Raw genomic sequence first — 26,313 nt, forward strand, 5'->3', positions numbered from 1 at the left:
ATACCAATGGAATCACACGTAAGAAACTGGAAACATCACAAATCAGAATTAGTTTTACATATGCTGCTAGCTGCAATTACTCCAGATATTAATCTTCTTTTTTTTCTTTTTTCTTCTTCGTTTCACTGGTTCACACATTCCCACTGTTTTAGAAAGCTTCCTTCAACTGATGACGAAACAAGAATGGGTTAATAAATTAAGAATTATTTTAGTGGGAAAAATAATCCTCCTATGTCTCTTCCTGCTTCTCATGTGGAAGCAAAATACTTAGTAATTGTATATATATAGCTGATCGTTCAATATATGTTTCAGTCCAAAGTACAAAAAACACACAACATTAAATTAATCAGAATATATTTTGCACCTCAATCTATTTGTGCACCTAAGTGGCTTATTTTTTTCACAGGTACGACCTTCTTTCAACACCACTTAAATAAATGGTGGTTGTACTCCTGCAGCACTTAATTTTTGGTGCCCTGGATGAAAATATTAGTTCAAGAATTCACACTACTGTAAGCACTAAAATATCTTACGTCCTACCTGAAATCTAGTGAAGATACCAAAAAAATGTATAAGTTAGTAGATTCAACCAATTTTTCATCCCTATAAGCAGTCATTCAATGGGAAGTACAAAATAGACTGAAAAAGTACTATGGGAAAATTTTACTGCCATTTTCTCTGCTGCGCCAAAGGACAGAAGTCATTACATTTCTATAACTCCTACGCTGGCGCTTTTCCAGCCTTTATAAGTTTTTGGAAAATAAAACAAAACACTGTTGCGGCAAGACTAGTACTAAGAAATCAATATGCACAAAATATAATTTTCAGACAACTCAAAATAAAGGATGCAATATACATAATTGGGGTATGCTTTTGGGGAGGGGAGGATGCATGACTTGCTAAGATGTATTAAAAACCCAACAAAACCTAATAGAATCCAAGTTTAATTTTTAACCTCTTGACTTTTCTTTCTGTTAATTAACATTGGGATCTCATCCAAAAGTATTTGCACAACATTAATTTGCTAATAAATTAAATAATCTCAACTATTGCTGGGAACAGTGCATCCTTATAGTCTGAGAAGCATGGAAGTATGTGTTCCAGAAATACTTTTCTTGTAACCATTAAAAGTGACTTGGAGCATGATTAAAAACCATGTAACACTAAATTCAAATTAAACACATTGGTAATTGGTTTCACATGTGTTTAGAGCAACACAATAAACCAGTATGCACACAAATATTTATATCATGAAACCAAAGTAAACAAGCAACAACAGAAAGAGAACAGGATGGAAACTGAGCCATTATAGTCTTTATATTATACCATACAGTACATTGACGCTTTTGAGAAGGGTTAATGTTCCCTATTGCAAAGTACGCTACACTGTTTTATGAAGACTTAAAAGAATCTGTCCCTGCTGCTACGGTGAAAACCACAAGTTGAAGTACTAATAATTATAGCATCATCTAATGAAAAAAAAAAAACAGACCCAAAAAAGCCCAGACCAAAAAAAAACCTGTTAAAAACTTAATTTTTTCCTCTCTCTACTCTACAAATCCCAGTAAATGTTTCAGGTTTTGCTCAAAGCCACTTTGTCCTACATCAGGACTGCCTGTTTCAAGTTCTATGATTCAATTACTTAGAGTGAGGAACAGTTGATGAGCCATCCCCAGCATATGTCAGGAGATCCGTGTAAAGCTGGTGATCGGTAATATTCCATGAATGATCTAGAGAAATGTTAGAACAACAGAAAAGAACCCCACATTCTTTTCTTACTGGAAGCTCACACTAAGAAAATAAATAAATTAAAACCAAAACAAAACAAAACAAAGCAAAACAAATACAAAAGCCCAAACAAAGAAAAAAACCAAATAACCAATCAAAAAAATTACCTTTGGACAGGTCAATCTTTATGAAGAAAGACTACCTGCGGTGTTTTAATTTAAAAGTCATAAAGTAAATCAAGTATTCCATCAGGTAATTTTCTTTTTATCCCTACTACTACATATACACTAAAATAAAAATTTAATTGCTACAAAACCTATCATTTTCTTGCTCTCACCCATGCCTAAAAACTCCAAGATGAAAGATAATTCTGATCTGTATTACCTGCAGGAACCAAACTCCTAAGGATTCTGTATCTAGATGGACATGCCATGTCCATAAAAATAAAATTAGAAAATGATTACTGGTTGAGAAAAGAGGAGCCTTTCAGTTTCAGTCCTGAGTTCTTGTTTGAGTCTAGTCTCAGTGATGTGAAGTTATCACCACTGGTGTCATTTGGTGCTTTATTTGAGAAATAAACAATGGTATTGATCCAGTTTATTTTCATGAGCAAACCTCACTATGTCCTTTTTAATACGGTTTAAGCAGACCTCCTAAGAGTTAGGTCCAAAACCTTCAGAATAAACAAAGTAAATTTAAGAGAGAGTACAAAAAGCAGCATTCTTCCCAGCAGACCCACGCCATGACTTTGTCTTGTAAGGGAAAGAAATGAAAACCCTAAAAAAAGTAGTTTTAAAATATGTTTCTCAGTTTACAGCATTTGTGGTTCAGAAGCATTTCTTCACACAAACTCTCAGACTGCTGTGCGGAGTGATATAGGTGCAGCAGAATTTGAAGAGCCTTGATTATATTGTACATGTATTTCATGTCATAAACATATGAAACATTTAAAATATGGTATTAAATATGTAACAACATTTCCTGGCACAGAAAGAACAAAGGTGTGAGAGAGCAGTTTTTTAAAAAGCTTTTAAATAATGCTGGTAAGAAATGCCCCAACATGATAAAAATCCTGTCTTAGAATAAGTTCCCCTTCATAGTATTCTCTTTGTTGTAGATACAGGCTGTGCCTGAATAAAGCACTGCTGGTTGCTTTAAAAAAAAAGTTTTTAACTATTTAAGTGCTACATAATTATTTTAAACCATTTGGCAGAAAAGATGGCTACAGCTTAAGGATTAAGCAGTCGTTGATGGTTATAAGCAAATTTTAAATAACTGTAATAGTACTAAGAGATGCTTAGAATTTAAGAGAACATGATATATATATTTTTTTAAAAAATAATCACCATCTTATCAACTCTTTCCTGTTGCTTTCCATAGCTTTCCTTTGATATTCCCTTCAGTAGGATAAACTACCTGACTTTCTTGTTACAAGTTCTGAATGACGCTTAACCAGAGTGCATGCTATTGCCCAGTGTCTGAAGTACTTTGGTTCATATCTGGTAAAAAAAAAAAAAGGGGGGGGGAGAGAAAAGGAAGAAAAAGAACAGAAAAAAAAGAGGACTAAAGTTTGGAGATTGCTGAAAATAACATACCTACGTGGAAAAAACCCTGTTCTTCTCACCATTAGGCACTGTTATCCTGGCAGATGGAAATTTCTGTTTCCTACATCAGTCCTTTAAGTTGACTAGTCTCCCAGATACCTGACGAGAGACCAAAAAAAGAGCTAAATCAGTGGAGAACAGGTCATACTTGGATCTGTCAGCAGTCATCGGAAAACATCACAGAATAAAACCCTCAATCTTGCCTGTTTTCACTTGAAGATGCAACCAACTGAATCAGTCAGAAATTATCTTCTGATTGACTTCAACAAGTTTCAGAGCAGTCCCTGAATGCCATGTTGAAGATACAACTGGCTTGGCTTCCAGCACCGTTCTCCTTGTATATCCATGATACCTATTCCTTTAGATAAGTCAGAAAGCACTAAGCCAAGGGCCTGCTCAATGTAGTCCTAAGAGCAAGGGGATAAAAGTGCGTGCCTTATGATCTTCTCCCAGAAAAACTCTCCCTGCATGTCTAGGAATAGAGCTGAGGAGCCAAGCACGTGCTATACATTTGTAAGCATGACTAACATATTGCCTGGTAAAGACAAAATACCAACAGTGTGAGTTTCTGATTGCCCTTTGAGTTTCAGGCACTGAGGAAAAAAGATAGTTTTTCCTTGTCTGGCCTAAGTAGTGAAGTTCATTCAGGCTGCTGGGACTCCTGGGAGTCGTGGTACATCTCCTTGCAGGCAGGCTCCTTCCCTCCGGGTCCACCCGGAATTGCGAGGACGCAGGTAAACAAGGTAGGGCACAAGGTTCAGTGGTGGCACTCCTCAGCAGGATACTAAACCCCATAGGAGACACTTGCCTTTTTTAATTTTCTGTGAGCCCAAGTATATGAGATCAGCCTTCCCAGTCCTGTAAGAAATTTCTCTGCCTAGTGAGACTGCACTCTGAAACTATTGTGTTGAAACAAATATATTACATTTTACTCTGGAACAAATATAGGAGTTTCCTGGGTTTTTTTATTTTATTTTTTTTTGGCCTTACTGCAGTTCTCTTTGTAACCATGAAAAGTCTGATATTATTGTTGTGCATCTTATTATATTACCAGTTCCTCTAACCCTGCATGCTGAATTCTCATTGGCATGGAAATGCTGCACCTACTCCCATGGAAGGGAACTGGCCCACACAAAGTTTTTTTATTTATATATATAGGACAAGTCTTAGAAAGGGAAAAAGTAACTCAGAGATCAATAAAATCCTCGTGGTATTGAGAAATATACAGATATTAGAAGAAATACTTTTAATAGCTATATTTGCACCAACAGCAATGAAACAATGCCAAGGACTCACACAAAAAACAGCACACCAAAATATTTTTGGATACTTTCTACACAAGCTAATCACTACATCAAAAATCTCCCTTTCCCAACACCTCCTGTGTTGAGCAAGCAGGATTAATGAGCAGTACTTCTTCTACATGGCAGGAAAGGAATGGCTAGAAGAGGCAGCCTGTAGCACTTCTTCCCTACCAGACGGATGCCGCAGAGGATCCAGTCTGAAATGCTGAATTAATACACACAGAAAGGCCCACGTGGCCTCTTTAGAGAGCTCTACACAGCAGACATCTGCCTCCTCTGCTCCGAGCCCAGTGCCTGCTATGGTGGTGCACGCATTCGTTCCCACCGGTACTCTCTTTACCCTTCACTAAACATGCTTGCTTAATGCAGTCTTTCAGCTAGTGGGAAATAGGTCCCTTGAAGGCTGTCATTCCCTTTCGGTAACCCCCTGGAACAAAACAAAGAGGTGATCTGACTTTCTGCTCTCCAGAGTTCACTTGGGATCAATTCTAACAACTCTCATAATGTCGAGATTAGGCAGCTTTTCCTCCTTCTTGTTAACAAGGCAATGACAAAGAGCGAGAGAAGTCAATTTCCTTTTCAAATAAAGCTAAGAAGCCACTCTTTAGTAAATAGAAAAGTTACAAATAAATAAGCAGGGATTCTGACTGGTGAAGCCCTCCAGTACATCATACTGGACGTACTGGCTCCTGGGCCTGGGGTGGGGAATCATCTTTAGGAAACTGAAATTGGGATTCCATAGGCTTTAAAGAGCAGATGCAAATCCCAGGAGACTCCTTTTTAAGGTTAAGCTTGAAGGCTGCCCTTTTGAAATGGACAGCTGCCAGCCTGACCGCTGACCCCGTCGCTCCTCCGGATGGGGTCCTAAGCAATGAGGGAGCTGACATCTAACCTGCTTTTCCTCACGTGCAGCAGCAGGCAGGATCTGGCACCTCCAGACCCAGGCCGTTGGAGTTTCCTCTGAACTGACTGAGAAGCAGAAAGCAGTCGTCAGGAGCCAATCTGGAAATAACAAGGTCAAAATGACCTGTTCTGAAGCAAAGTCCTTTAAACACCGGGCTTTCAGGAAGGCATTTGGCCAAGTCGCATCGGACCTTCCCACTAGCAATAAATCTCACCTGCGTTCGACGCTAGGAAACCATTCTTCACCCTGCTCACTTTGGTACGAACACCAATGGGTTTCCTCCCAGTCAGCTGATTTATGAGGTGACTAACATCTCTCCCAGAGCAGGACTGTAAACCCCTGCTATCCATTCATATGGACTAGAAAACCATCAAGGGCTGCGTGGATATAAAGTGTTGCTTTTCTTAAACACTGAAGTGATTACAGCAAAAAAACAAACATGGACGGCAGCCCCACCACTGTTGTGGGTATTCTCGCAGTGTGCAGAGAATCTGTGCTGGACGAAGCCTGTCCATGCAAAGCTAACAGCCAAACTGTGAAAAAAAAATCAAATCAAATAGCACGTTTCGTGCACTTCCCAACAACGTATCTCACAGCTGTTTACACACAACTGAGTGGGTGGCTAAAAGCACCTGTCCTGTCTAAAATTGCTTCTGCTTCAGACACTCCTGATCCTGTTATCGCTGCAGTCTTGCATAAAGGATGATTACACTCAAAAAAATCTGTGGAACATAAGACTAGATATTTTTGGGAAGGGGTACTAGTTGGTGCAGGTCTTTATCTACTAATATGTTATTAAAGTAGGTTTGGTTTCAAAGTGCTCAGAGCCCTCATCTAAGTAGACATCGCCTGATGTGAGATGAAAAGGTCTCCTGAAAACAAGACCAGATGAAGGAAAGGTGAAGGGACAGTTTCCTGCAGGTTCAACCTGAGAGGTGGCCTGCAGCTGGCCTTAGAGATGCTGAAAAGGGGAGGATGCAAGCAGAACATGGAGTAAAAGTAGGCGAGAAATGATTTCGCGCCTGTAAGTGATTTCCAGACTGCAAAGAGACTGACATTTTAGACAAACGCTTAAAATAAACAACTCTTCCAAATTCTTTTGAAAGGCAAGCCAGTGGCCTGATCTTCCCCACAGTCATACTCTTTACTATGACTTGTACTTTGGAAAGAGGAATACATAAGGAAGAACTGGGCCTAATGACTCGTCTAATAAAAAAGGATTAACTCTGAAAATAGATAGTTTGATATAAATTAAGAGTAAAACTTGCAGTTGCTTTAAATTAGTACCACCAGACTAGGAAAATACTGAACTATTTGAGTCAGAAAATGTTCTTACAAGAACTTTAGCTTCACAGCTATGACCTGCCCCATTCCCACTTCTTTGAGCAGGTGTTCAGGAAAAACAGCAACATTTATAAGGGCAAATGTCAGCTGCAGGGTTACAGTTTGGCTCGGTGTTCCTGTCTGAACAGACAAGCACAACAGATGGCCATCAGCCACGGAGTTCAAAAGCCAACTGGCAAGTTGTCCACATCTCCTACCTACTATCTCAGGATTTACAGGTTGAGCTGGGCAGCGAGAGACCAGTGTTTTACAATTAGCAGAAGCAGCATCAGCAGTGTCTGAGGGTGAATAATCAAGGAAAGATCGCTTGGTTCAGACTTTGAAAAAAGAGGCACCAACTGGCAACGTTGCTATGTTCCAGATAGGGTCTCACATGCTTGTGGCTGGTACCAGCATCTTATATGTAAATATAATAAACTGAAGCCCCAGTACTTCCCAATCTTACCAATACTGTGAGCGCTACACACCTCATGGATGTGCAGGGGCAGCTGGCTGCCGCTGGATCCCTGTATAGTTAAATGCACAATAGCATAGTTGATATGATGATCAGGGGATGTAATGCCGCCTGGCTTTTTACTCATTTGTGTCTTTTTTTTTCCCCAGGAGTGTTACCCAACCCTTCCAAGAGCCACAACCCCAGGTCTACCCCCTATTTTTTATCCCCAAGTCATGAAACAGCAGTTCTGTGGCATGTGAAAACTTGTGTGTCTATTGCTTGACCAATTCCTGGTGCTGCCACACATAAGATAAAGAAGTAATGTTCCTCTGGCCTTCTCCTTCAAATGAAGTACCCAGTAGTTTATCCAGCACTGCATTTATTGAGATGTGCTGGGGGATGTAGGGAAGTAATTTACAGAGAATCACTGCATAAAACTAATTTCCACAGGAAACCAGGTAAGAAATAGATTGAAAGAGCATTACAAACTGTCTTTTATGTTTTCTTCATTACAATCCAAACATCCCATCAGGGGTACCAAAAGTTTAGGAAAAAGTAAACCGTCTTTACATTTCAAAAGAAAAAAACAAAACAAACAAACAACACCAAAAAAACCCAACCCAAAACCAAAATCCAACAAAAAAAAACCAACATGAAAAGCAATCAGTTCTATAAGATCTATTTAATTTAACAGGATAATAATTTTTGTCCTGCAATAATTAAAATTATATGTGGCATTAGCTGGAAGAGGCCAATCTCTCTTCCCTTTGCAATAAGAATAATAGGTATTCTCTAACTAACTGCTTAAAAAAACAAACCAAAACAACCTTCATATTTCCAGACCTTTTTTTAATACATTCTCAATGACTAAAATTACCAATATTTGTTATTGAACTAATATTTATAGTACACACACTTACTCCGTAAGATAAATGGTCAGTCCCTTAAAAGTAATCTCACAATGACAACCTTCCACAAATAGGTATTGGTTTTGAGACATTATTCTTAAATTCTTATTTTTAATTTTTGCTAATTGCATTAACATGCGGAAGTTTGCACTGATTATTTGAGTTGCATTTTCACAGATGACAAACATCAGTAAAATAGATTTTTTTAGTCCTCAAAAAATGAAAAAGTCCTGTTTTAGTTCAAGTCTCTTATTCATTTAAATATATAACAAATGCAGTTAAAATACAATGCATTATTAATCCTATCAATGTTACTAAAAATCTATATATTGATTAATTCAAATGTGTTTATAAATATTTGTTCAGGAGCATTTTCTGAATGTCCATAATTTTGCCATTTGCTGCCAATTCTAGAAGGCCTTTTCTATGATGTTTTCAACATGAAGCTTTGGGATTAAAAAAGATTACTAATATATAAATTTCATGGGAAAGCTTTTTTTGACTTCCTACAATACTACCTTGACTAGGCTAAAAAAACTGAGATGTCCTGGAAAATATGTAAGAATGAAAAAAGATCACAATTAAGTAAATAGAACTAAAATTTATAGAAAATCTAGAATATTGAAACAGTGTTAATACAGATGTCAGTATTTCTAAGTAAAATTTATATTACAAAGTTCCATCTTTACAGCATTTTTTCTACCAGGCACAAGGAGAACTTAAGTGCCTACCATACACTACCAGCCGATCTAATTTTCAGAAGTTACAGATCTTCTCTAGTTTTTTACCAAAAATTTATTATAGCTCAACCTTGATTAATATGTTTCCTTCCCCATCTTTAGGGAATTTTATAAGTTATTAGAAGTTTAGGCCATTTGAATACGTAGTCTCTCTAAAATTCACAGTGTTAAAAACATATAGGTATTAGTTTCTCAGAGAAAATCAAGATTTCAAGAATTTTTATAATTTTTTCTGTCTCATCGGAGACTCAGAAATGATGCTTTCTGACCAGTCACAATCAGCCAGTATTCCAAATATTGAGTAAGACATTTTCAGTAAACGGCCTTTGGGAAGCTGCATATAGTGATATATTTGGGGAAATGCACCTGCTCCCTGACATATTATGTCCAGAAATAATTAAAAACTTTAGTTTATTTGTGGAAAAAAGCACTCAAGCCTAACTTCAGTATCCAAAATCAAACACAGTAGGAAATACATACCCAAACCCTTGTGGTTTGTGAGGGTTTTCTTACTGTTTCATAGGTGTAATATCAACAAAATACTGCCTATGCATGCTAGGCAGGGCTGTAGAAGACATCTGTGATTAACGACGAGATAAATGTTTTAGGAATTCAGTAAACTATGGGAAAGCTATCAACATTTCTGAATCCTCTAATTTTGTCATAAGCTCCCTTTGTAACAGCCACTTCTATTTCTCATTCCTTGGTTTTTCGTCATAATGCTCAGTTGGCAATATAACTGAATTTGCAAGAGAAGGTAAAGGAAAAAATATTTTCAGCATGGCAAGATGTCTTTTTCGTCCCGTTCTTTATGAGGCTGTCTCTACATATTGCTGTTCATCATCCTCTAGCTGAAGTGCTTTGTCCTGGTTTGAGGTTGCCTCAAATGCTTAAATAGTTGAATCCCCTTACTCAAGTCCCTCAGTTACCATATGGAAGAATAACCGTGATAGAAGGATACAAGCTAAAAAAAAAAAATCAGGCCTCTGACCAATTTTTGATTAAAAATGAGAAAGAAACAAAACAAAATCCAAAGTAAACATACAAAAAACAACATACACATGGGTCCCCTACCAGAAGAAATTATGAGTATTTGTACACAAACTTGCTCATAAACAATTTATACATCAGCCATGATAAGCATGTGTGCCAGTTAAGTGAAAAGCTGTATATCCCCTTTTCCAAAAAGCAGGTCATGTAGCCTGTATTTATTAAATAGTTTCTTTTTTTTCTGGAAATGTTGTTTCAGACCCTCCAAGGAGTTCTAAAATTTACCAGTATAACAGAAGGATGGCAAAAGTGCAACAAATAATTAGGTCACACTATCTAAACACTTTGGCATGTATATGAAAATTAAAGAAATACATGCCCACATATGTGAAACGGAGATTGTTTTCAGCAGCAAATTTATGAGATGTCTAAAGTTATTAGTGAGTTCTAAGGAACAGCCTTAGGCACTGATTATGCACTATTCATTTTGCTGGTAAGTACTGCCTGAAAATGGCCATCCTCACCAAGATCAAAAGTCTACCTTGAGAAGTATGCTTACTTTGATGATACATAGCAGTAAATCCTTACGTAGAGTTTAAAAAAAAAAAAAAAGGGGGCAGGAGAGGAAAGCAAAACTGTCATCCAGCTTCTGCAATGAGAATTTAGCCAGTCTGAGCTCAGTAGCACTGATGAATTTCTTCCATTTTACTTTGGCAGCCACTTTGAACCACTTTGGTAGCCATTCTCATTCCTTTGACCTCTGCTGCCCATAGCATAGTATTAATGCTGCAGTTATGCAGCACACACTCAGTCCAAACATATCCAAACATTTGTTTCCCTCATATAACAGTTTCTTATCAATACATATCTGCTATGAAAAGACAACAGCAGTACAGTAGAAAGGTACAATATCAGCATCCCTTTTTACGTACTTTTAATGTTTCCCTGGAAAATCTCTCCCAGAACTTGGAGACTTTCTTCCCTACTATCACCATAAAATGTGAGAGAAATGTCAGGGAAGAGTTTGATTTTTGCTTTGCTTTTTGCTTTTTTTTAATCAGCTTGATTAAAATAAACTACAGGTACAAACATCTTTTTCCTTGTGATCACGTTTAATACTTGAAAAAACTGAGTTGAAAAATAGAGGCCAGGCACTTGCACAATAAGACGTGATTTATTGTACCACACAGAAAATTCTATCTCTGATAAATGTTAACACTGTAAACAATTTCTATATTAATGTTTACAGATTTCAGTCTTTTCAATCCCTATAGATATCTATCTTCTTTATCCCAACAATTGTGACTGTAATAGCCATTTCATTTTCCGAAATTAGAAAAAAAATGTTTTAATAGTAGCTATTGATATGGATATATCTGTAACCAATATTAATGTGATTTTCTAAGATAAAAATCATTTATTTTAATTTTCCATGGGTCATACAAAGGTTGGAGGGCGCTATTCATGACAGCAAGCATAGAACATATACGAGAGGATACTTTTTTAATTCCAAGCCTTTCTTACATTGTAAGCACTTTTTGGCAGCTCATAATTTAAAATTCTCACAAAAGAACGATAACAAGCACTATAAATAAAGTTTCCAAACAGCCAATTCAAATCAGCAGGCAACATCAGTTCCTAGGAATTATGCTGTTCTAGGTATCTTAGAAGTGAAAATAGTAACATGAAAATAAATGCAATATTATGTTAAACAATGTAATATGGCCATTTTGATCTTCAAAGAACTGAAATATTGATTGCAAGTGTTTTCTAGTTGCTTCATCTTAAGGCTTTGATTATATTATTCCATTTAAAGAAAATTTCATCCTGTTGCACAAATATTTTAAAACCCTCTCTAAATAAAACAATTAATTTTTCAGAAAATGGTACTTATTACTAATACGGTTCCTATGTGCAACACTGAGACAAAGACAAACACATATAATTTTTGGTTTTAACAATTTGCCATGCAACTCTAGTTAGATTGAAAATAAAATAATAATAATGAAAAGTAGGGTGTATAGATTCTTTTCTCGACACTTTTGAAAGACGCAAATGGTTGAAGGGAACAGTTCATAATAGAGATAAGGAAAGGAAATATAGACCTGAAATAAGCAAAGTTCATGAAAACAGTTAAGTAAAACAAATAGCACAGTAGGGACTGAATTAAATTTTTAAATGCACACAATAGAATACCTGTATAACACAAGTGATTTCCTTCTTACAGTCATAAATTCAACATACAGAAACAATGCATTGCAGAATGATGCACTTTAGAGGGTTTTTTTCTTCCCTTCTTAAAATATAGAACTATTATGATTCTCTTGTGTGGATGATAAATCCAGCTCAAAATTCTACCCACTGTGAGTTCTACCAAAACATAGTACTGAGAATGAGCTGTGAGAGAATGAATTATGATATACCAGTGCTTTGTGCAGCGTGTGTATTGAAGACAGCAAGGAGTGGAGGAGAAGGAAGGGCACACAAAAGGAGGAAGAAAAAAAGCAGTATTTTAAAGGTAATTTTTTAAAAACACAATAACATTAAAAGTAATATTAAATAATTTAAAATAAATTAAAATCTAAACCAAAAAGAGCCTACCTCATAAAATTTTAAATTAAATAAACGACCTATGGAAAGCAGTCTATAAATAGTGAAAGATACAGGCAGGAATTCAGATGTCAGCTTTCAATACTGATATTATTAAAACTATTTCTTAAACTGTTTTCTTCAGAAGCAGTAGTACAATTAAATTCATCAAAGCTCTTATTTGTCTGAAACTAAAGGATTTCAAGACTTACTTAACTTTGGGACAAAATACAAACATTTGTACCTAAAAACCCCAAACAACAAAATATAAGGAAAAGTGGGATAACGGGTGCATACTCAACATTTAAAAATATTGTAGACATTCACAATTTTAAAGAGTATTTGAGCAGGAGAGACTAAAACTCTTCTAAAAACATGAACCACTTGAAGCACTCCAGTAATTTTCAATTGCTTTGCAATGTGCAAGCAAGGAACTTTGATCACTTTCACAATGAAGCACTTAAGCTCTCTGATAATTTTACACCCTTATATGCCACATATTTCTAGAACCCCATCATTTCCTAGCTGAAGTGGTTTTAAAAATATGTGAAGTGCTCCAATAATTTTAAATTATTCTATGCAATGCAAGCTCAGAACCCTGATCACCTCAAAATTTAAGAGCTTATAAAAATATGAAGTAGCCCAATATTTCTGAATGATTGGGTATTGTGATTTCGCTTGTTTTATAAAGTGCTTCCATTTGGAAGGAAGTCTGGTGATAAACTGAAATATAGCTGTTGGCTAGCAGATATAGCCATGTAAAAATATAATATTAAAAATAATTAATCAGAGAACATGCTTATGCACCCCACAAAAACCAGAACTCGAGCACTATCACAAAAAGGAAAAGGTATCCCGAATCCCTAGTTGTATGCACAGGAGAAAAGATCTTTCCCAAAATTTCAGTAACAAACTATAGGTACAGCTAACACATTAGAATATGTAGAAGATACAATAAATCAAACACCGCATTGCTTTCAGGAAAGTTATAATTATTCATATGTCTAATAGCCTTTACAGATATAGTTTATGAATATCTGTAATGAATATTATTTGTTCATTTTGTCAATACATAAGGAACTTACAAACATCTCACTTTAATCTGTGTTGTCTGGGTTTTTTCAGGGTTACTTTTTTTATACAATAAAATTGGACAGGAATACTGTCACTTATACAATGGATAATAATGAAAAATATGCTTTATTTCTGCCAGCAGTTCTATTCAACAATACACTGGTTTGCTGAAAAAAAAAAAAATGCATTCTTATCTCTTGAAGGTTTGTAGATGGTTTACTATTCTGAAAGGGCTTGGATTTTAACTAATTATGCACACAATTTTGGGGGCAAAGATGATAGCTACCAGGTTTATCCACATATATAGGGGAAAGTGAAGCTTCTGTATGGGTTACCTCATTTATGTTCATAACCTATACAAAAAAATGACCCCCTACAGCAGGAATTTCAGCAGTGTCTGTCAGCTTGCATTTCAATGAATTCCCACACACGCTCAGAAAAATATATTGCAAAAAATAATCTCGCATTCAGCATTCATTGTCCTCCTCTATACTTTCCTTTACCTTCCCCCTTCTTGCACACATACAGTGGGATTTCAAATTAGAGAGTTCACAGACTCGATGTTTTATTTTTCATTAAGTTCCCAATTAATATTTAGTTGAGGTCTGGCGGTAGGCAGGAGGTTCCTCTCACTGCAAAGCAGCGTCTTGGGAAAAGACAGACTATCTGCAGGAGAGGAAGCAGAGAAAGCACAGGAGTTACCAGGATTCCTGCCCTTTCTACCCAAAGCCAGGGCCTATTATGATCATTGGCAGCTGTTTTGGTTAATGCTATGGTTTTGCTGCTGTATCACTTTCTGAGGAGCCTGAAATCCACTCAGCAGGGTGACCCACTTGTCTGCTAAGGTGTGTGTATAACTTCCATTAGGATTAAGGGTAGCAATGTTCAACGGTGGAAAAGCAGCTAATAAGGTATGTAACCCTTCAAGCACCTTTTTTTCTAAACCAAACATTTCTGCAACTAAGTCACGAATTCCTTCTCAAACAAGCAAGGGAAGACACTGACATCAAACAGGGGCCCTCCTAAGCCAGTTCAGCAACAAGACTAATCGTCAAACTGAATGAACCATCAGGACTTCAACAGAAATCATGAAGCTGAGGAAATTTATCATCTCCCATAAATAGCACACATCTCCTGTATTTTTTAGCAATAGTGGCATGCGACGGAGAAATGCAACAGTTCATGTGCCCCCCCTAATATGAACAAGTATCGAGTAATTCTTTTTCTAAATTGATATCTAAATATTCTGGCCTGGCAAGAAAATCTTCATAAAAGGTTCAGGAATTTTTCTTCGGGTAACAAAACTAGAAAGAGAATACATCTTCATTCTTAAAATAACATTGAGTTATTCATTGCTCTTTCCTACTATGCAGCAGCAGAAATATTTTTTTTGTCTTTAGCTCCGGCTTGTTGGAATAAGAGAAAATGAAACTTTATTCCAAGAATTCTTGACATGACTCATGAGATTTTTGCCCAAAGTCTATCCCATCAGTAGTTTGCACTTTCACTTGTGAAACGTCTCCAACTTCCTTTTCCTGGCTTTTAAGGGTAAAACATCCTGAATACTAGGAGAGATGTAGGAACGTTATTACTACTGGAATGGAGCTTACTTTAAGCTTCTAGATGTGCATTTTCAAAACTGGTCAAAGGTACAAGTAGAGAAAGGGTGTTTTGTTCTCCATTTTACCCCTGAGGTTTTTCACATCTCTGTTTTCTCTATTTGAGTCAAGAGTGGCAGGTTGTAAAAGACCCAGTTTAATTTATCAGAAGGAATAGAGATAGAAAATACAAATAATCTGAGCAGGGGAAGCTCTTTTAAATATAGGTTTTAATCATCATGTTTTAATGAACTTTGATTTGGAATATGTTGGATCTGACATGCCATCAGGATGACTCATTCTGCTGAAATACATCATGTTTCATTATTACTGCATAATGTGACATATTGATATAATCAGATGAATTGTCAAAAGAAGATGTCAAATATGTGAAATTCAAATGAAGCAAAGTTTGGAAAAAGTCCTCAAAAGTGACTACATGTTATTACTTTAATTACATATTTTACTCCATTTTGGAAAGCAAGTCTCTCTATATTATTACCTCTTTGAACTTGTGTTTAGAATGGTTTCCCTTAATCTAGCCGCATGTCGTTGCATTGCAGATGACATTTGCATGGACACCTGACCACAGAACACTCTCTCAAAGTAAACATTTTTTCCACCATACAGAGATATGATAAAGGACAGTCCTCTTCCTTCCACAATTTCTCATTCCTTTCGTTGAATCTGGGCAGATTAGATAGCAGTAGTTTTTTAATCTAGGCTTTTTCAGTCTCTCAAGGACGCTTTTTCAGTCTCTCAGGACTAACACATCTCAAGTAGTGCAGTAGGTGACCCTGCTTTGAGCAGGGCATTGGACAAGATGACTGCCAGAGATCCCTTCCAGTATCAACCATTCTATAACTCTGTGAAAAACTCTAGCTTCAGCCTTGAGTCTCCATCTGTTTTTTAAAACCCATGAAAATGTTTGAAAGAGATGAGTCTAATCTGGACCCCACTGCAAACAGAAGTAGCTGATATGCCGCTTCCATACTCACAATAGACTTTTTAATCTTCATTAGTCATAAGGATATGGAGCAGACAACTACTCAGATCTGAATATCTTTGGCCTTTCATTTTGACTAGCAGTTATACGGGTTTAAGGCTGCAGTACTGCTTACAAAACTTTCTAAATTCATAAGAGGTGCTAGTTTCAACAGAAATGAATACTTCTTTCAGGATAGAAAGCAGAGAGAAGTCTACGCTATTCTCATATTCTGTCACTTCTGCAAGAAAAGACTCTCTCCCGAGGGAACCACAGACAGGTAAAAGGTAATACGAGGTGTCCAATTTCTTGGAGTTATAGAGGTTTTGAACATACTTAAGAATTTCTCCATTGTCACCTGTGTCCATGATGAGACTGGTTTCCTTCCAGAGCAGTTCCCATGGCTCCCTGACACAGGATATGTTCCTGTTACTGACCTAACTGTGAACAGTGTGCTGCTTTTATGGTATAGAAAAGAAAGGTTACTACACACAAACAAACATCTAACCTCATGTGTAAAATACTAGCTGACATTACATTACTGTTATATTCTGAAGAAAATGTAGTAGAGCTTTAAGAAATAAAAAATAATCACAGTATATAAATAATCTAAAACATTTGGAAGCATTTCGTTTTGAATAATTTTAATACATAACTTTTTTAAAAAAACTACAGAAAACCGCCGAAAGGTTCTATAAAATAGTTTGTTGCTGAACTATAATTCAATTTCCATGCAGAAAGACAAAAACTCCCTATACCAAAATACTACTGGTTAATTCAAATCCTGCCTGAAGCATGGCACACAGTAATAATGATGACAACATCTAGTCCAATAATACGAAATCAATAGAATGCATTGAACTGCTATCCAAAGCAAATCTAGAATGTCATTTGGTTGATTATTAATTAAATTGACACCTGCCAAACTAAATACAAACAAACTTTATTTTACATGGAAAATAAAATTATTAAACAACTATTATATAAAGCAAGAAGAAAAGCAGAGTTTATGATGGTGTTAGCATAGAATTCTGACAATTTTTATGCCTTAGGCTTTGACATATTTAAAGAAAAGAAAAAACTGATTGTAGAAATTGTATAAATATAGCTTTGCAAATGGTCTTTTAATTCTTATTGATCACAACCTTGGCATTCAAAGTCTAATTATACTAAAAACTCTGCTATATCTCCAGTGTACTGAGAAATCATTGCCTGAAATTAATCAGTACTCCAAGCACACCATTCCTAATTACGACCTGATCTTTCTAGTGCTTAGTGCACTATTTTGTTGATGGTCTTAAGAACTACCTGACAAACCTCAAACCAAATCATAATTTCCAGGTGATATTTTTGTTGTGTCATATACAATACATAATGAAAGTGTTCCACAAAGCATTCAGGCAAATAACCCGAACAAAAGAATTCCACTAGAGATCTATATTTTGAAGTTTCTTTAAAAAAAAAAAAAAAGAGTAATTAAAAAAATAATCTAGAAACTTTCCTTTTTAATCTCAAAAATATACCTACTTCAGGAAGACACTGTTTCTGCAAGTTATTGTTAAGCTTTGTTTGCAAGATGAAGATTTTGATGTCCACTTCTCTCACTGACTAATAAAATTACAGACTGCAGTTGCCTAAATACTTATCTTACAACAATAGTGTCTTGTGTTTTTTAAGAGGATACCAACTGTGAAAGCTAAGAGCTTTTCATACCTTAAATGGGCAAATTTCCTTTTGGATGAGAGGCTTAAATCTGGTTTAATTTATGGATATTCCTGCTTACCTCAGTGGTGAACTAAGAGGACAGGTAGAGTTGTTGCCTTCATCACTCTAATGTGTTTTGTTTAGTGATATAAATTAATAGGCTGGCATTGAATATGTTAAGCATGCAGAGTACAGCTGATTTCACAGGGTGCTGTTCAAATAGAGCAATGAGTTCCATGTGGCCTATCTAAAATAACTTGAGTTAGATCAGGCTAATCACCACAGGATGTTTACCCACATGCAGCACCATTGGGTTTTTTTGTTGTTTATTTTAGCTCAGATAGCAAAAGCTTTGCTAGTTTTGATCAGGATGTTAGAAAAAGGAAAATAAGTGAGCATAGAAATCTAGTAAAAAGAAAAATTAAACCATAATACACCAGATATGAAAAAATATTTTCACAAATGATTTCATAATTTCTTCCAGTATGAATTGGAATTATTTTCCCAGTTTTGACAGCTTTTCTGGAAAGAGAAAATAAGACCAACTTACATACCCCTTGCCTTATTAAGGGCCAAGGAACCAAGGAGAAGCAGCAAACTTGTAGAAACAAACTGATGCAAAATGTTTTGAATTATACCTGGCAGAATCCAAATCATAGTCTATGAAAATTTGTTCTTGAGTTGTATTTAATAGGACTTGACAGTCAGCTAATCAGTTGCCCCAGTTATTTCCAAAACTGAAGATTTGCCCATAGATACTACTTAAACCATAGACAAAAATGCAGTAAAGAACATTAAGTTATGCTCACAACCACTTTTTTCTGCATTGAACATTGAAGTACATTGAAGTAGTCTCATCGCTCACGCTCTGGATCCCCTGTCCACTCCACTCCAGTTGCTGTAACAACAGAAATGTGAACAATTCCACAGCAGACTCTTGTAAGAACTAGCATCAAAGTTACTCATTTCCCCCCCAAAAAACAAAAAAGGTACATTCAGCTCCAAGAGTCATTCAAGCTCTAGTATGTTCAGTTTAATCTTCTGCACAAGTGTTTCATATTTCCTTTATACCCATTTTAAATGTTCAGTGAAGTAAGCAATGTTTCCCTCAATAGAGAATTATTTAGAAAAACAGCACACTGTAAATTTTCTTGCTAGTAGTCCAAGAAATAGTTGATGCAGTAAACTTCCAGTTCTAAATTATAAATATCCTGTGGCAGATGTGCCTTTAATTGCTGAATACAGAAACTATGCCACTTTAATTGAAAACAATTGAGCCCCAAATTTGCAAATACATTAACTACCCAAAATGCCTGGCGACTCAAAGTATTGTTGCTGAGTCTTTGAATGACTTCTGGCACTTGTCATAGAAAAGGCAAGTGCAAGTTTAGTCTTCTTATCACATTAGGCAAAAAGAAATCTGTCAGTCTGGTAAGAGACTGCCAAGATCCTTCACCCTTCCTTTGCTTATGTTGCTTGTCCCAGGAAGCTTGGGAAAGGCATTGCATAATCTGTAACACACTTCAGCAAAAACAGACTTTTTATCTCACTATTGGTCTAGAAAGCGATCGTGAAATCCTTCCGCCTTCACAGGCAAGGATTTCTTACAATTTCTCATGAGTCTTTAAACAATAATTTGAACATGTGAAGTGTCTTCCCTCAAAGTCTGTTTCTAGCAAATGTGGTCCATTTTAATTTACAGCCAATGGAAACAAAAGGAAAAACCAGTCTAGTACTTCTATGATGCCTTTCTTAGAGTACTGTTAAGCTGCACTGCTGCCTACATGCAACCAAAATAGCTGTTCTAAGTGTTTTCTAAAGACGTGCTGAGCTCTTGACCATGGCATAATTTGAAAATACTTGCATATCGTTCTGATATTCTTGTATTACCACAAGTATTTTGCTAATTCTCTCCATTTGTTTTTTATCCAAAGAAGAATAATGCCTCTGAAGCATACTGAGAAAACAGTTTTCTTAAAACTTATGGCAGTGATAACCTGCAGAATTCTTTTTTATGCCTTTTTTTTTTGTGGTTTTAATGGCTCATAAGAGATAGCAACATCCTTTCTATCACATGTAGAGAGACTGTGATAACTAATGAAAGCCAAATAGTGTTATTAAAAAACAATGAACAAGAAGGGCAAAAAAAGCTACTATTTGGAAAGACTGTTAGATCTTTGAAGCCTAAATCCTTTTTCATTTCATGATAAATATGACTGTTGTTTCGGGGAGGATAAACTCACATAAGATTTGGCCAAAATTGCCGTTATCTGAAGTCACTTGGCTGTCTAGAGTTGCTTGATCATTCTGACGTGCTTAATTCTAGTGTGCTTCAACTTTCTCATTTAAATATCTCTTCCCATCAATCATTAGTGCTTTCCTTCCTGGGTCATTGAGAGCATAATACTTCATTGTGTCAGCTGAAGGTGTGCTGACCTACTTTTCCTGGTTAATTTCAAGGGTAGGATCAGATGTTCCATTGCTTTTAGTAATTGATCTAACGATAGATCTTTACTAGAGCACCCATGACATGGTCTGAGGGGCATTCCAGGCATCACTGATTTCAAGGTCATAATTGAAATGAAAAATTCTCCAATCAATTAGGTAACTCGACTGCATAGTCTGTTCTTGAAAATGATTCTTTCAAAAACATATTGCTTTTGTTTGATAAAAATTGAGTTTTAATACAGAAGATCATGCAAAAGTTGCTGCTACCTTTTGGCGTGTAGTACTATTTTTAACGTTAGAGGTATCTTAGCGATGTTAATTTTACATTAACTACCTAGTGCAAGTTGAAAGACACAGTGCAGTCAAAACAGATTGCAAGATGTAAAAAGAGAAGGATCATTGATGACAGCAAAAACAATAGTTAGCTGTAGAAGGTGCAAAGAAATAGTTACAAACAAAACAATCTCTCAGGAACAGACTTCTGAACTGCTAAGGAGGAGACACACTAGTCAGTTTGTTCATGCTTTCTTCCTCTGGCATATCACAAAATTTGATTTTTCAGGTCACACTCTGCAGTGTGCTTTCATAAAATGTTACTTCAGTGTGCACACTCCCACAGGTAGAGGATATACACATCTGCCAGGCAAGCTTCTGATCTGCTGGGATTATTTTACTTTCTTGTTTGTTTTGGGTTTGTTTTGGGTTTTTTTTTGTTTGTTTGTTTTGGCAAGGGTCTCATATTGTTACCAAAATGGTGAAATATCTGTCCAGTACACAACATTAACATGCACAATAAGGCTCTCATAAATACATAAATAATGTACGTGTAAAATGGAAAGTGAAGTGTAGTTTGATAGCTTCTGAAATGCATAGGTATTTAGCTGTTGATTTTCACCTATTTTCTGCTCTTCCAGATATTGAATATCATACAGTCTTAGAAAACAATGGATTCACACAGTGTCTATGTAAAGAATAAATAGCATAATTCACATAGATAAGTACTTCTAGATGTTTTTTCTTTTATTAATTTGCCTGTTTTATACAAATTTTTGCATTTTACTACCAAAATTTACTTTTCAGAATTAATATCTGCATAAACTGATGTAATATTTCAGCTGTGCAAACACTGCTGGCTGAATAATAATAATAATAATAATAATAATAATAATAATAATAATAATAATAATAATAATTTGTCTAGAATATAAATAAAAATATTTGTGTCAGTAGAGGAAAATGAAAATATATATGTTTACGAAAAATATTACGGTTTATTTAATGAACAATTGCTATTAAAGCCCATACTGAAGAAATTTTTTTTCAGGAGTCAATTGTAAAAATTCAAAATAAAAGTTAATATTTACACAAATGTATTCATGATGTTTGCTTTTGAATACAATATTTAAAATTATTATGCAGAGTATTGGAAACCAAAAGAATTCTAACTTTCTGTAAATTTTGTTCATATAGTCTGTTAATGGAAACACAGGCTATGGCATATGTAACCAATCTAAACAGCTCAAGTTTCCTATACTTACAATATGATTATCCCCACAATCAGTTCACAAACAACTCCGTGGTTGAAATATAGTCACATAAAATTTGGTTGAATAACTCTAAAACAAACATCAAACAACAAAAGAAAGCTAAATTTAGCACAGAGTATTTCATCTGGTCCATTTGAAACATATTATATTCTAAACATATGATTAAGGAATAAGACATATTTTTATTTTATATACATTCACATGTTTTGTGATGTTATTACAAGTTACTTACTCCCCAGCAGACACTAACGAACAACTTAAATGAGACAGTTACCTTCCACTTTATTTAGAATTGGCGAAACAATAAGAACCACCACCCAGAATGCAGGCACATATCGGAAGCCTTAGAGCATTTGCAAAGATTTTCTGGGGACTGACAGAGAGAACACAAAATTCTGCAACATTGTGCTGTACGTAACTGTCTGAGAGAAACAGAGAAAATAGAATAGAGGGCTTGCCAGGGACAGGAAAAGCTTTGGAAATGATAGCCCTGAGAAAGAATAATGGAGACCAATCGGCAGCAGTGGAAATAAGAAAAAAACATTAGTTGTTTTTAAAGAGACTGTTTCTATTTGTGAGACTGCTACTGTACCTAAAGCAACAGCTTGCATATCGAAAGAATGCAGTCTGTGAAGAGTAACCACCGAGTCCTCCAAAGAAAGACCTATCTCCACTATGTTATCGTCGTTGGAACAACCCTTAATAGTGATACATTTGTTAATTGCCTAGGTTTAGATATGTGATTTTGTAGATGAAAAGTTTCCCTGCAAAACTATTCATATGTATAAAGTTAACTACTTGTATACTTCTTCAGAAATTCCAGATGGACACCAAGACAGTTTCAAAAACTTCTCCTAAGAATAGCAACCTGCCTTTCTTCATTAGCCACAGGTGAAGAAACCATAGCACATTTTGTATAAAATATGAGATAATTCCCATTTATCCAACTTCCAGAAGGTATAGAGCAGATGGCATGACACCTTGACAAGCACACCCTTTAATTCAGATTTATTAAACATCTGATTAATTTTAGCATAAATTGTGTTTCAACCTCCATAGTAATTGTGTAGAAAAAAACAAAGAATCACAGAATGGTTGAGGTTGGAAGGGGCCTCCAGAGATCATTTATTCCAGCCCCCCTGCCCACACAATCTCAGCTAGAGCAGATTGCCCAGGACCCCGTCCAGACAGGTGGAGACCCCTGGTCTCCACAACCTCTCTGGGCAACCTACTCCAGCATTTGACCATCCTGTCACTGGCCACCTAACCAAATGTTGCCATTGCGTTGGTGATCAAGTATTTTAACAAGAGGAAAGGAAAAAAATACCACACCAAGAAATAAAAATAATAGCGTCCACACACAGATTTCTTAAATATGCGGAACAACATAACGAAAGATAAAACATTTTTACTCCACTACTGAATATCTGAGTGTTTCACTAGCAGTTAGCAAGGTGACCCCTACTAGCTCTAAAACATTTAGATTCTGTGAAAATTTTTTGAATACTGTCAATCAGATCTTTCCTGAGAAGGTAAGGTTCCTTCAAATACGGTTCTTGGCAGTGCTGGTAATACTATTAAAACAATCTAGAAGACACCAACGAATTGCTTCAGTTCTTGAAGCTGAACTGAACTGTTTGCTTTACATCAGCAATATGACCTAATGAAGCAACTGGAAAATGGATATCCATGGTAAGTGGTTATAGAATTGTGATCCTCAGCCTGTCTGAAGTCACAATGTCTGCTTCTTCAGTATGTCTGCTTGGCTACTGCAAAGGCAAGAAAAATTTACATTCTTTTAAATATAGTCACCAGATCTTATCTCAGCAAATCACAGCAGTACATCTCTCACATCAGTCATGACTATGACTGGACTTAGTACCAATTTCCACCTATTTGCCAGTGAGGACATCTTTGAAGTCTGTATTATGCTTACCCCGCTCTTAGAAGTGTTACAAATTTTTTGCCTCAGTCCATGCAGATGAGGATGCAGAAGACAATTTTCCACAAAATACTGCTTGCTGAATACGTTAAGTGTGTATAAAGACAATGAAAGGAAACGAGAGCTTCCTTCTCAGCTGAATGTTTTGATGTCTTCACTGACAGGGAGGTTGGCCTTCCAGAAATTTCCTTGAATCTCTGCCTAGAAGCAACACTTTCATCTTATGTTTATCATGAGCCAACTGCTTTCTCTCAGACTGCATATATCTCCCAGGCACTTCCATATACTTATGGAACTGACGCAAATCAGACTTTTAGAAATAAGAATAGGTTAAAACATATTTTTAAATATTTAAGGAATGCATCAAACAGAAATGTGGGGGGAGTAGAGAGGAACACATTCTGGTAGGGTTGGCAGCATAGAACTTTTAACCATGATGATTTTTATTAAAGTATCTCTTGCTGGTTTATTGGTGGGTATATATTTTTAAAATTAGGCAGTGCCAAAGGCACTATGTTTGTATTCTTTGAAGTTGATACAACCAGATATGTCAGACCTCATGTTAGAAATAAAATATTTTTGCAGGAGAAACTGCTGCTAGCCAAACTGATTTCAGTCTTCACATCCTGATTCAAGCTTTCCAGTCTAACCATCGACTTGTACAGTTCTCACTGTTTATTTCAGTGTGTACCTTCTGAGTTTTCTTTAAAAATATATGAAGACATTACTGAGGATCTGATTCAATAAAAAGTATGTCCAGACCTCCATGCCCTGGAAACTCAAACAATGTTGCAAAAGCTGCAGAAATGGGACATATTTTCTATTGAATTGGGTACTGAGAATGCTCATAAGTTTTTTGTATTGATTTTTGTAACAGCCAGCAGTGAAAGACACAGACAATATTAGCTTCATCCACTACAGGCCTGTGGATTTCACTTTCTGCATGCAACAGGGCATGGAGTGAAAACAGACAGTAACCAATTTAAAAAGAGAGTGCAGGGTAATTTTTATTCAGCATAAAATCCAATGTGTACCTTGTTACAACAAGACCATTTTCAAGACAGATACCCTACTACGATTAACAAATGATTAGGCAAGACTCAAGTGTGGTCATAACTGCACTTTGCACTTTTGAAATGCTTTCATCTAATACTAGCGGTATATTTTGATGTGTGCAGCTTATATAAAGAGACAATACAGCCCAGAATTACAAAAATAAATGAGGCGTTACAAGAAGTTTTTAAAAAAATATCTTATTTACACCAAAAAGAAATCACTCATAAGCTAAAAGCTCAAATTTCTCAGCTGTTTAACAGGAATCTTTCTGCCTAGACTGTTTCTTTCTTTTTTACAAGATGGACAAGACTACAATAGCCATTCTTTTCCCTCAAGTATGGTGGCTTTCTACAAGCAGCACCGGCTAACTCCATCCATGTTTTCAACTTTCCAGAAGACACAAGGTGCGTCTCCCTTAGCAGACTACTTCAGCTGCTTCTCCTTGGTTAGATTATGTTGCAGCTATCAGCATCCCAAGTAAACTACTGCAAAGCTGCTTTGAGCTTAATCATCTTCTAAGTCAACCTGTGAGAATTATTTGCCCATTCCCGGCCTACTCCTCTCTTTCTGGTTGCAAAGCTACAACTGCACCTAAAAACTGAGCAAAGTGATGCCTTACACACAAACAAAATTAAACAATTCAGATTATTGTCACTCATCTTCAATGGTAACGTCTGTGGACAATGGCCCCTGCCATACTAGACTGGATCAGTAAGATGACTGATGTGCTCTATTGCCTCCTTAAGGAGCATTATACAACATAAAGTGATTGAAAAGATCTTCTAAAAAGTGAGCAAGGTTCTGAAAATTTAGAGGACTTGATATGAGATAAAAATTTCTGATTTTCTGTATATACTTTTAAAAGGCATTGAGTCAGACACTGGAATTCTATAACAGAAATAACTTTCTTTTAATTACAAAGTTGGTCTAAGATTCATAGTATGGAATGTTAGACAACAATAAAACATTTAAAAAAGCCTCCCCCCCAACACAAAAACAAAACAAAAAATACCTTGGGCAGCCTGAAACCCTATTTACTTTTTCTAAAATAGACCCCAGTAGGATAAACATGCATTTCAGTTCTCATCCAATACAAGGAATTTCTCCTTTGATATAAATGCATGAAATCCTTGCTGTGTAAGAGAAAAACCGGAAAAGGACTCTAGTTTCAAGACTTTCTTGTAAGGGGAACATCAAATGCGTATAAATAACCTCCATATTCAAAGTCTCTTAAAACAATGAAGATATCAATAAGATTCTAAATCTGAAATCCGCAAATCTCTTTATGACTTCACAGTAGTTTTACAGCAGCAGCCTTTAAAGAGTTGGTATAAATGTTTATTAAAAAAAAAAATGCACAGAAAATGAGGTGTAAAGAAAGCCTCCCTCGGCATTCTCCCATAGTTTATAAA

Source organism: Rissa tridactyla, chromosome 2 (assembly GCF_028500815.1).
Source record: "Rissa tridactyla isolate bRisTri1 chromosome 2, bRisTri1.patW.cur.20221130, whole genome shotgun sequence".
NCBI classification, from domain to species: Eukaryota; Metazoa; Chordata; class Aves; order Charadriiformes; family Laridae; genus Rissa; species Rissa tridactyla.